Raw genomic sequence first — 13266 nt, forward strand, 5'->3', positions numbered from 1 at the left:
TCTCACAAATTACAGGCAAAACCCTTACCTGTTCCACTCATCTACGTTTAATGCCAAAGTCAAGCATTGTGTACTATGAATATTGTTGTCTGTTATTAAGTAACTTTGGATAAAAGAGTCTGCTAAATTAATTATTCTAAATGTAAATTTAATATGCTATTCTCAATGTTCACAGTAAACTGAGTAAAAGTTTTAGACAGTATACAAAAAGCTCACTGATGCTCCACACATTTACAGCACATAGTGTGAATTATATTCTTATAGTTGCTTTGAGTAGCTCAGCAGTAACAACTGCTTTCACTTTATGTTCTGCCAAAATTGTATCTTATGGATTCATGTGCATACTTAATGCAGCACGTTCTATTGCACATTCCAAACTGCTAACCAAATTGATCCAGTATGGTTGTTAATCATATTTTACATATTCTGTTAACAGATCACCAAAAGAAAATTGAACTGAAATTACTTCGGTGAAAAGGTAGAAAAGACAAATGCATTGTCAAAAGCACTCAATTAGACTGAAGGTCATATATTTATGCAGCTATGAAAATTTTAAGCTTGGTACTTTCAGGATAATATACAGCTTTTCTTGCATTAATATTCATATAATACATCAGATTTTTCACATTCATACAATGTCAATGGTTGTACATTTGTCTAGTCTCTTCTTTTAACTCTCTGATGCTCTTCGTTTAGGGGTTGCATTGGTTGTCTTCCCAGTCTTAAGTGACCGGACACCTAAATATTAAACTTCCTCCACCCCAGTAAAACCAATGCAATTTATTTTTCTTCAATAATATTTTTTTCTTTTAAATTTTGTATTTTGAGATAATTTGATGGTATTTTTAAATATTTATGCAATAATTACTGTCTATTTTTGCCATTGAAAATTAAACATCTGTGGGATGTGCTGAACAAACAAGTCCTCTCAACTTACAGGACTTAAAGGATCTGCTGCTAAAATCTTGGTGCCAGATACCACAGCACACCTTCAGGGGTCTAGTGGAGTCCATGCCTTGAGGTCAGGGCTGGTTTGGCACCAAAAGGGAGACCAACACAATATTATATATATATATATATATATTATATATATATATATATATATATATATATATATATATATATATATATATATATATATATATATATATATATATATATATATATATATTGTGACGAGTCCACCCAGAGGAATCAGCGTCGCCCTGGCAACAACACACCTGCACGTCATCACCATGGGCTGATCGGTCACAGCTGCACCTCATCAGCCCGGAGACATAAAAGCAGCTACGGATGAGCAGACAGACAGACTCTGGTCTCGAGCTGAATGTACTGCTGGACTAACCTCTCTCTTTGTTCTCCTAGAAAGCAGCGAGTGACCGACAGCCCACTTCACTGGAGCACGTTTGGGACACCCACTTTCACCAGGATCGAGCACCACACGGGACGAGGATTCACCAGCCATCACACACCGGCTCACTAACTGTTTTCACCCTTATCACGAGCACTGTAATTAAAATCCACCCTCCGGGGCCTTTTTCACTCAACCTGCCTTGTCGTGTGATTCCTCACCCTGTGACAGTGGTGGAGAATGCGGGCAGAAGCGTGAGGAAACACCGACAGGTTCACCGCACCCAAAAACCTAATCTTCTCTGTTTGTTTTGTTTCTGCACGCCAGGACCCGGAAGTAGCACGCTCGCTCCCCGAAGATGGAGGAAGTGTTGCAGCGCCTCACGGAGGTGAGCATCCGCCAGCAACAGATCGCGGAACATCTCGCCACCCGCCAGGGCAGGACGGAAGATGAACTTACCGCCATCCGTGTTGCCGCCGCCCAGCGTGTTCCGCTACCTGATCCGCGTGCCCAAGCCACCCGCCTGCTGCTGAAGATGACGGCGGATGATGACGTGGAGGCTTTCCTGCAGGTATTCGAGTCCACTGCTCAGAGCGAAGAGTGGCCAGAGGACGATTGGGCACGCGCGCTGGCACCTTTACTGACTGGAGAAGCCCAGCGGGCTTATTTTTCACTTCTCCGTGCGATCGCTGAGGATTATGACGAAGTCAAGCAGGAAATCCTGGCGAGGTTGGGTCTCTCATCTATCTGTGCCGCCCAACAGTTTCATGAATGGGAATTCAAGCCTCGTGTGCCAGCCCGTGCCCAAGCCGCCGAACTGAAACGCATCGCTCACCATTGGCTGATGGAAGGAAGTCCCACGGCAGCTCAGGTAGCGGAACGGGTGGTGGTCGATCGCCTCCTCCGTGCTCTTCCCCGTTCCATCCAGCAGGCGGTCGGGATGAAAAACCCGGCCAACACCGCGGACCTCGTGGAGGTGATCGAGCTGGCGGATGCCATCCACCACCGTGAGGCAGGGGAGCGAGTGTTGCCGTTCCCCCGGAGGGTGGTCCAGGAGCGACGGCCGCTCGAAGGCACCTTGCGACCAGTTAGCAGGCCGACGGTTCCCCCGCCGCGAGACGAGCCCATGCCCAGCGCCGAACCCATGCCGCCTCCGCGTGCGTGGCTGGCAGGCTGCATCGTCCACCAGCGGATGCCATCGGGAGCCCCGGAAGCAGACGTGGTGATCGAGGGAAGACACTTCAGAGCCCTGCTGGACTCCGGCAGTACGGTCACCCTCATCCAGTCAAGAGTGTGTGGGCCCCGAAGAGGCGAGAAGAGCTTCCTCCCCATTACGTGTGTGCATGGAGACACTCGCCAAGTGCCGGCCCGTCGAATCACCATCTCTTCGCCCCAAGGTACCTGGCCGGTGGAAGTCGGCCTGGTAGAGGACCTTCCGGTGGCCGTACTGCTGGGGAGAGACTGGCCGGGCTTCGATGCCCTGCTCGCCGCCGCCACTCAGCCTGTCAGCCAGGAGGGGAACCGTCAAAGACGGAGACGGCCGCGAGGACCCCGCCGCCGACCAGCGCTACTAGCCTCCGACAGCGGGAGAGATGGTGAGTCCCCCTCCCAATCTACTAATCCGTTCTTTGATGTTTATCAGCAGGCTGCCGGAGGGGGCTCATTCGCCAAGGAACAACGGGAGGACGGTCGCCTGAAGCACTGCTGGTCCCAAGTGCGGACCATCGACGGGAAAGACGTCCTCCCACGGCCCCATCCTCTCCCGCATTTTGTCGTTGAGAAGGGCCTGCTATACTGTGTCGCACAGCGGAGGGGGGAGGAGAAAAAATTGCTAGTTGTTCCTCGGACCAAGACCGAAACCATCCTGGAGTTGGCGCACTCCCATCCGATGGCAGGTCACCTCGGGCAGCTAACACCACGCAGCGTATCCGTGACCGGTTCCACTGGCCGGGACTGGAGGCCGAGGTGAAGAGGTTCTGCCAGGCCTGCCCGACCTGCCAGGTTACGTCGCCCAGGACTCCTCCCCCCAGCCCACTCATTCCACTGCCCATCATCGAGGTGCCCTTCGAGCGGATTGGGATGGACATAGTGGGGCCGTTGCCAAAGTCTGCCCGTGGCCACGAACACATCCTGGTCATCGTCGACTATGCCACCCGGTACCCCGAAGCGATTCCCCTCCACAAGGCCACCGCGAAGAACATCGCCCAGGAGCTGTTCCTGCTGGCCAGCCGGGTTGGCATACCAGCGGAGATACTGACTGACCAGGGTACCCCGTTCATGTCCCGGCTAATGGCAGATCTCTGCAGGCTGCTGCGGGTGAAGCAGTTGAGGACCACGGTCTACCACCCACAGACGGACGGGCTGGTAGAAAGGTTCAACCAGACCCTCAAGCAGATGCTGAGACGTGTGGCGGCGGAGGATAAGCGGGATTGGGACCTCATGATTCCTTATGTGCTCTTCGGGATCCGCGAAGTACCCCAGGCCTCAACTGGCTTCACCCCCTTTGAGCTTCTCTTCGGCCGCCAACCACGAGGGCTCCTGGACATCGCCCGAGAAGCTTGGGAGCAGCAGCCTGCCCCTCATCGCACCCTCATCGAGCACGTCCGCCAGATGAGGGAACGGATCGACCGGGTGATGCCATTAGTCCGGGAACACCTCAGCAAGGCTCAACAGGAGCAGCAACGCCGGTACGACCGGGCAGCCCAACCACGGGAGTTCCAGCCGGGAGACCGCGTCATGGTCCTGGTCCCCAGCTCTGCCTGCAAGTTCCTGGCCACCTGGAAAGGACCCTATACCGTGATCGAGAGGATTGGGCCAGTCACATATCGTCTGCGGCAGCCGGGACGACGGCAGGCAGAGCAACTCTACCACATCAACCTCCTGAAGAAGTGGGTGGGGACCCGGGACCAAGTAGCGGCCTTGAGTATCACCGACCCCGTGGTTGTAGACGTCAACCCCCATCTTTCGGCTGCCCAGAAGGCGGCGCTGCAGCACCTGGTCAGTCAGTTCCAGGATGTGTTCTCGACCCAGCCCGGGCAGACCAACGTGGTACAGCACGACGTCCGAACACCGCCAGGAGTCATCGTCCGGCAACGGCCCTACCGTGTCCCGGAGGCTCGTCGGCAGGCTATTGAGGAAGAGATCCAACAAATGCTGAAGTTGGGGGTAATCGAACCATCCCGGAGCCCGTGGTCCAGCCCCATCGTGATGGTCCCAAAGCCGGATGGCACCCTCCGCTTTTGCAACGACTTCCGACGCCTGAACGAAGTCTCCGAATTCGACGGGTACCCCATGCCTCGGGTAGACGAGCTACTGGATCGGTTGGGAAGGGCCCGGTACATCAGCACCTTGGACCTCACCAAAGGCTATTTATTGGCAGGTACCACTCTCTGAATCCGCTAAACCCAAGACTGCTTTCTCGACCCCCAGTGGCCACTGGCAGTACCGGACCCTTCCCTTCGGCCTCCACGGGGCCCCAGCGACCTTCCAGCGGATGATGGACATCATCCTAAGGCCCCACCAGGCCTACGCGGCGGCCTACATCGATGATGTCGTCATCCATTCCGAGGCATGGGGAGACCACCTGGAACGTCTGCGGAGGGTGCTTTCGGAGCTACGGCGGGCTGGACTCACTGCCAACCCCCGCAAGTGTCACCTCGCCCTCTCCGAGGCCAAGTACCTGGGTTTCCGAGTCGGAAGGGGCCTCATCCAGCCCCAGGAGAAGAAAGTCGAGGCCATCCACTCCGCCCCAAGACCGCAGACGAAGACCCAGGTACGGGCCTTTTTGGGGTTGGCAGGGTATTACCGATGTTTTATCCCCAACTTCTCCTCTCTAGCCGCCCCCCTGACAGACCTGACCAGGAAGGGGCAGCCGGAGAAAGTCTGCTGGACCCCACCCCTCGAGGAGGCTTTCGCCCGGGTCAAGACAGCCCTGACGTCGTCGCCGGTACTCCGCGCTCCAGACTTCGGTTGCTCCTTCCTGCTGCAGACGGATGCTTCCGACACAGGACTGGGAGCCGTCCTGTCCCAAATCCAGGAAGGCGAGTAGTATCCGATCGTCTACATCAGCAGGAAGCTGTCCCCGGCTGAGACGAGGTACGCCGCCGTCGAGAGGGAGGCCCTGGCCATCAAGTGGGCAGTCCTGGAGCTGAGGTATTATCTGTTAGGCCGCAAGTTCACCCTGGTCACCGACCATGCGCCCCTGCAGTGGATGGCCCGCGCCAAGGACACCAACGCCAGGGTGACTCGCTGGTTCCTAGCGCTCCAGGACTTCCACTTTGAGGTACGTCATCGGGCCGGGGCCGCCAACGCGAACGCCGACGGCCTCTCAAGGATATGGACAGCTTATGCAGGTCTGTCAGGGGTCATTCCCCACCTTCCCTTTGTTTCACCCCTACTGTCTCCATATGTTCGCAGGACCAGAACGACGCTTAGGGGGGGGGGGGAATGTGACGAGTCCACCCAGAGGAATCAGCGTTGCCCTGGCAACAACACACCTGCACGTCATCACCATGGGCTGATCGGTCACAGCTGCACCTCATCAGCCCGGAGACATAAAAGCAGCTACGGATGAGCAGACAGACTCTGGTCTCGAGCTGAATGTACTGCTGGACTAACCTCTCTCTTTGTTCTCCTAGAAAGCAGCGAGTGACCGACAGCCCACTTCACTTGAGCACGTTTGGGACACCCACTTTCACCAGGATCGAGCACCACACGGGACGAGGATTCACCAGCCATCACGCACCGGCTCACTAACTGTTTTCACCCTTATCACGAGCACTGTAATTAAAATCCACCCTCCGGGGCCTTTTTCACTCAACCTGCCTTGTCGTGTGATTCCTCACCCCGTGACAATATATATATATATATATATACTGTGTATATATATGAAGAGTCCAGATGCTAAAGCCTCTAAAAGCCACTTTGGTCAAAAATGAGATAACGATACTGAATGAATGCCCTCCGCATATAGTATACGTTCATAAAATACTTTCACTTCAAACCCACTAAATCCCATCCCATTCAGAAGTACCAGTACTTAGGTAGAAATCTATACATAGAAGCCTGACAAAAATGCTTATTTTAAAGAAATGGACTTACAGGCTTTTGCATCTGAAATAGTCATATATACTGTATATATACTGCACTGTATACACACACCTGGGCAAAATATATATAATTTTTTTTTGCCAAGCCCAAAATGACTAAACACTGCGATTTTATTTGTCATAACCACAAATTGTTGGTTGGGAAATTAGCAAAATTTCAGCAAATGTACTACTTAAAAAGCCATTTCTGTCTCAGAAAAACATCAAAGACAGAATTAAGTTTTTGGCAGAATATGGGAAGTTGTGTGTGGAGTGATAAATCGCAATGAAAAACGAGTTGCATGGTGACGCTCCAGAGCGATATCTTCGCAAATCTGTTGAGAAATATAATAATAAATGCATTTCTTGCACAGTGAAGCATGGAGGAAGAGGAGGCTTTTTAGCTGCTGCTTCACTATGAAAAGTCATTTAATGCTTTGAGTAGAGGAGATTATCGCAGAATGGCTTGCTTCCCACAAATGAAATGTGTTATTTAAAGAGGAATGATCAGATGTTGTTTTTAAATAAGACAATGCTCATGCCCACACTGCAAAGACAACCAAGAAGTGGCTTGAGAACAAGTCCATCAGACTCATGTTTTGGCCTAGTCAGAGTCCAGATTTGAAAAATGTTTCAACTACTCATGAACTATTGCCATGCCATTAGCATTGAGTCAAACAAAACTGACTCTTGTTCCTGTAAAAAAGAATGGTTAGGACCATTAAAAGACCACTAAATATTTTGCCATTTTTCACTTGGCCCATTTTTGTTTTTCTTTGTTGTTTTTTTTAGCCCAGGAGTGTATAATTTTAACTAAGAGACTAAGAGATTCAGCTCAGCACATGCTCTTACATGAGCAGAAAAAAGGAACAACAGCTGGAAGGAAAGAGCAGAAAGACAGACAATTCTAGATATTTTTGAAATGTTGCCCAAGAATAAAAATGCTATCATTATTTACTCCTTTTCGTGTAGTTCCAAATCAAATATGAATAAACAGAATTTTCTTTTAGGGCACAGCTGCAGCATGTAGAGAAAAATAAATAAATAAATAACATATCAAACATGGAAGGGTAAAACTGAAGAATATAGCTGTAGCTGTGCCAACTTTTATACATTCCATTAAACCACTGAACATATGTAGATATAAATCAAACAATTTTTATATAGCTTATAAATATAGCTTATTTTAGGACAATTAAGACCAGTGTTTTGTTTTTAGCAAGACCATTGTTTTTACCATTATTTTCAGGCAAACAAAATCATTTGATTCATTCATATAAACCTTTAACTGTGCTACGGTTTGAAATATTTTGTTCTGTGCTCACATGAAAATGCATAATCTTATTGGTTCTGCTGTAATGAAAGTAGATCAGTGAATCTCCTAGAGGACCATGTGTGAGCCGTCAACTGTTCAACAGCTCTGCGAGAGCAGGACAGATGGCAGCATATGGGGAGGAGGAAGCAACTCTCTAGACACCCCAATCTGTCAAGAGGCTGTTTAGTTTTTGGAGGCCTGACACAGAAACTCATTGACCTTTTAACCCCCAAGAGACAAATTACCAGATATGCCTCATATTGAATGCAGAATATTTAGCACTTTTTTCCAGAATCAGCTGGGTTCCACAGAGAAGTTTGGACATTTAGGAAATATAGATAGAAAATCGTGTTTTTAGCAAACATTGTTAAAATGACCATTTTAGTCTTTTGAAAATCAATCAACTTTTTGTGAAGTGAAATAAGAACAGAAAAAAATAGATTTTTAAATACTGTAGTTTGATAGAAGTTATAGTATTTTCTAATGTCTGATATATTTTCAACATTAATATAACTTTGTGTCAGAGGTTCTAATGCAGAACTTGCATTCTACCGAGCTTATAGTGGTCTTTAGCATAATACCCACAATTATTAGTCATATCTATGGGAATATTAATGTTAATCAAAATCAGGCATTATGCCGCTACCGCAATCATTGACTTTGCAACAAAGAAATGCACAATTGCTCAATAAATAAATTAATGGGAGATTGTTGTCACTAGGCGGTTCTTAGATATTTTGATTTGATCAAAGGAGGTCTGAAAGGTTTGAGAACCTCTGCTCAGGATGAAGAGGTCACCAACTGACCATGGTCTACATCTGGTCACAAGACTGGTTGCATAAATAAATATTAATTGGTTGCATAAATAAATATTAATTCATGAGTACTGATTCCCAATCTGGGTAGAATCCATAGGGCAGGGCAGGGCAGGGCAGGGCAACTCTGGCCCTCAAGATCCACTTTCCTGCAGAGGTTAGCTCCTCCAAATATATGTGCATATATACATATATGTGCGCGCATATATGCATACATAGATGTCAGATTCAACCGCTCCAGACACGGCGGTGCTCCCGCCAACTTGGAACGCTAAGTGTGTTGTCACTCAAAGTAAGAATCAATGATCCTTCAACATTGCGCAGCTTCTGCTTGTAAAAACCACAGAGATTTAAATTCCCGAAGATATGGGATAACCTTTCACAGGTGTGAATGTGTTGGTTTGTGTTTCACAGACAAGGCTAGTCCCAGACTAAAATGCATGTTTGAGCTGTTTTAACTGAAAGCATATCTTAAAATATTTCAGTGCCATTATTTTGTCTCAAGATTCACAACTGTAATGTGTTATTCTAAGGCATGGTTTATAAAAGCTACTTAAATGTCCTAATTTAACTAAGTCCTAATCCTGGCTTAATCTAAGGACTGTCTATTAAACCAGGCCTTATTACAATATTACAGGGTTTTAAACTATGGTAACTTTGTAGTGTCGTCTTACCTGACGCCTTTGTATTGTTGTATTGTGTTAGTTTATCATCTGCTGAAGTCTATTGCAGATATAGACATTCATGCATGCGTCTGTCTAACTGCGTTTGGAGCTGAACAGAAAAGTGGATCTCGAGGGCTGGAGTTGCCCAGCCCTGGTCTAGGGACCCCAATACACTAATTGGTGACTTCTGCTCTTCTATGTAGGCTAAGTGTTATTTATATAGCACATTTTAAAAGGGTGTTTACAAAGTGCTTTACTGAAAATACATGAATATCATTTAATAATATCAACATTAAAAATGTAAATTAAATCATTGTATGGAATTTAATTGCATGGAAAAGAGCAGTGTGCATATTCTGCCTAATATTTCATTTTGTAATAACTTATAATGGCACTTTGGGCAAATGTGAAAATCATCTGCCTTTTTGAATAAAGGTTCTTCACAATTTATACAAATGAAACCAAAGACTACTACTTAGACTACTGCCCAAATAGAAATGTTTTGCTCATTTTTCAAGTGTATTGCAGTCAACAGGATCTGGTATCATACATATAAAGAACATAGATGAAAGTGTCTCAGTGTGCACAACCCAGAATGCCATTTCTGTTGCCATTATTTCACAGGCCCATTAAATAAAGGTTTGAAATTCTGCCAGAATTGCCATAGGTTACTATGTGTGTGTAACTTGCATGACAGCTGTGTGTTTGAATCAGTTTTCACATGGATTTTTGTTGGTAAGCAGCAGTTGCTATGGAGATGGAAAAAATTCAAGGATGAGGCAATTTCATTTATCATTTATGGGCAGTGAGAGCAGAACACAGGTATACTGAATCTCTCATCAGAGATAATATCAAAATGTGACAGCTAACAACCAATCGTACTATGTTCCCTTTCAAAGTGGAACCAATAAGTCTTGTATTGATGCTATGAGGAACGTTCTCAGTGCGACCGGTGTCTGAAGCACCTGTGAAACATGTCAAATATCATTCGCTGATGACAGTCCATGACGTCATTAGCGGAGCGCCTGTGAGTACAGTTTTGTCTTCAGGAGCCGTTTGTGAATAGCGTGTGTGGTAATCCAGCCAAGCGTTTCAGGAAGTGTGTGCCTCAGTGTCCCAGGTTTTTGACACCTGAGAATCTACTAGGGCTAGACCAGAATATTCGAATATTCGTTCGATGGGTTGGTATTCGATTTTCAAATTTGTGATTCGAATATTCGTTGTTGTTGTTTTCCACTAACACCTGGCATCCCGCTCGAAACGGCTCTCATTCGCGCTTGCATATGTTTACACTATAAAATCACTATAAAATACAATACTTTTTTTCAATTATCTTATAGCCAAGCCAATTTTAATAGCCTCGTTATACTTAATAAATATATTTTCTTCTTCATAGTGTTCCCTGCAGCAGAGCGCACAACTGCAAGAGCTTATTTGGCAGAAGCCATGTCTGAGCTAGCATTTTGGGTTCAACTGCGTTCGTTTGACATTGTGGAAAATAGAATACCGGTAATAGAATCAAAATGTATTATCCTTTTTACACGTTAGGGATGTGACAGTGAAAATGTTTTCCCTTACCGTGTCCCTCATTGCTGTACTTGTGCACTGAGCGGCTGAACGCATGCAGCCGTCCACTGTTTATTTTCGGTTTGCCAATTCAGGGGGCGGGTTGCTTGAATTGTGGGTTCATTAGCTATTATTCTTAATGAAAAACATAGCAACAAAACAGTACAATGACAAACTCCCTTAAATAGGCGCTTTTACATCGCTTTGAAACCAAATATTCCACAATCATCTTGTAATTTAGCTCCTCACTCTCGTGAAGAATATGATCTGACTGCTGATGTGCTAAGACGCCCGTTAGTTTGGCTCAAGTGGCACGTTCAGTTTTTAATTGTAGTTAGTCTTAGAGCCCTGCACGGGCCTCAAATCTAGGCCCTAGCCCGGCCGTGTCCGACAGCTTACCAAAACTATCGGCCCGAGTCCCGCGATTTTTTATTAGATTTTTTTATCCTCCCTATTAGGCCTACACATTGTTGCAGCCATTAAAATAGTTCAGTTTTGTTTTTAATGTCAAAGCAGTTATATTTTGTTTTGTTTCTTTATTAAAACTCCTTAAGCTTCATGAGCACGTGCACGGGTTGAAGCGCTATTTTTAGCACGAGTGTAATGTTTGTTAATAGATTTAACGTAAAAAAACATCATTAATCTTGACAAACTATATATCATTCTAAAGGTCTAAACCTCAAGCATCGAGGACAGACCACTGTTTTTCAATTAAAAGCTTATAACGGCTGTATTTTTGCATCAATGTAAGCAATACACATCAAAGATTGTATAAAGAAAAAAAGAGCACATACCGTAGTTTCCTAATTACGAGCCACACACGCATCCAGTGCTAAAAGTTTCCAGAATGAATGGAAAGGTGAGGGTCCACTGAATAACATCCCATAGAGCATTTTAATCCAACGAAACAATAACGGTGTAATATTGATGGTTAATCCTTTGTTTACATCGCATTTCCGCGGAGCGGAGTATCATACTAGACTGTTATGCAATAAAATAATGCACCAAAAACCGTCTCCCGGTAGCATAAAGTGGCATGGGTTTAAAGCTTAGAATGTTACGAACATATTACAACTAACCCCACTCAAAAACATGCAAAGATAGCCGCGATATAGTCAAAAATATCCAACTATTGCACTCGTTTTATCTGATGTCATGACGTGCTCATCCAATGATAATGTCTGTTTATCTGGAGCCAATAAAAGCATTGAATCGTCATGACTGACAGAAAATGTAGCCAATGAGCACACGATTCCAACGAGACCTCTCATGTGTGTATTTGTCACATGGGCGTGAATATTTATTCATTTGAATGTGGCGCGCTCTCCCACGAGAGGCTGAGACAAGTCTGTGTGACTGTGACACACACACACACACAAACCCCTCCCCGTCATCTGACAGCTAAAAGCTAACGGGCTAGTAAACAAACAGACGGTCTCTTTGTAGTAACTGTTTGCTAATCTTACTAACTGGACGGAATTTATTATCCAATGGATCGTCAAAAGAAGTTTGTATTGTGCTGAAGATGCTTTATTTGAGCTCACTCGAAGCAGCGATGTGGGAAACCAATGAGGAGAGTCAAGACAGCGATGACGGTGCTTGTTGACAGAGAAGTTGATCCAATAACACACCGGTGAGTCGCTATGTGTAGTTGTTTATGTATATTGAGAATGTGTGTGAGAATGTATTTATTTTATTGTTTCTGTGTGCTAGAAAAAATGCAATATACCAGTATGCATTATACATATGCTGATATTTTGCATTTTTCCTAGCACACATGGGGAAAAAGTATAAATAATTTTTCCCCATGTGTGTGTAAATAAAACATATATATATATATAACACATGTAATTGTTTTTATATATATATATATATATATATATATATATATATATATATATATATATATATATATATATATATATATATATATATATTGAGACTGTATTTATTTTATGTTTTTCCTGTGTGCTAGAAAAATTACAATATACCAGTATAGATTATATATATACTGATATTTAGCATTTTTTCTAGCACACACAGAAAAAAAAAATATATATATATATATATATATAATATATAAAATGCATTTTTTTCCCCTATGCTACAAAAAACGAATTGACAAAAAAAGAAAAGTTCTGGACGGCCGACCATCTGTGTGATTGTTGAATGCTCACTGTATCACCGGCCATTATATTGATTGTAGGACTGTGTGAGAATGTATAGGTGACCATCAATATGAATGCTCACTGTATAGCCGGCCGTTAGATTGATGCTTGGGCTGTGTGAGAATGTATAGGTGTCCATCAATATGAATGCTGTCTAACCGACTGCCCATCAGTTTCATTGTTCATGGGATGGCCTGTAATTAGAGTGAATGATGACAGTGTGATTGTTGATTGAATGGGCAAACTATACAGAAATAGGACATGCAGTGCTAATTCTCTTTCCTTTCCTTGCCATTCTA

General features: G+C 45.2%; 1 protein-coding gene across 3 annotated transcripts in view; it reads right to left on the reverse strand.

The window, feature by feature from the left end:
• The window catches only part of dab1b (DAB adaptor protein 1b), a 50379-nt gene that overhangs the window by 22633 nt on the left and 14480 nt on the right, over positions 1 to 13266 (reverse strand). The gene's annotated exons all lie outside the window — the stretch shown is intronic.

Source organism: Gobio gobio, assembly GCF_949357685.1.
Source record: "Gobio gobio genome assembly, chromosome: 6".
NCBI classification, from domain to species: Eukaryota; Metazoa; Chordata; class Actinopteri; order Cypriniformes; family Gobionidae; genus Gobio; species Gobio gobio.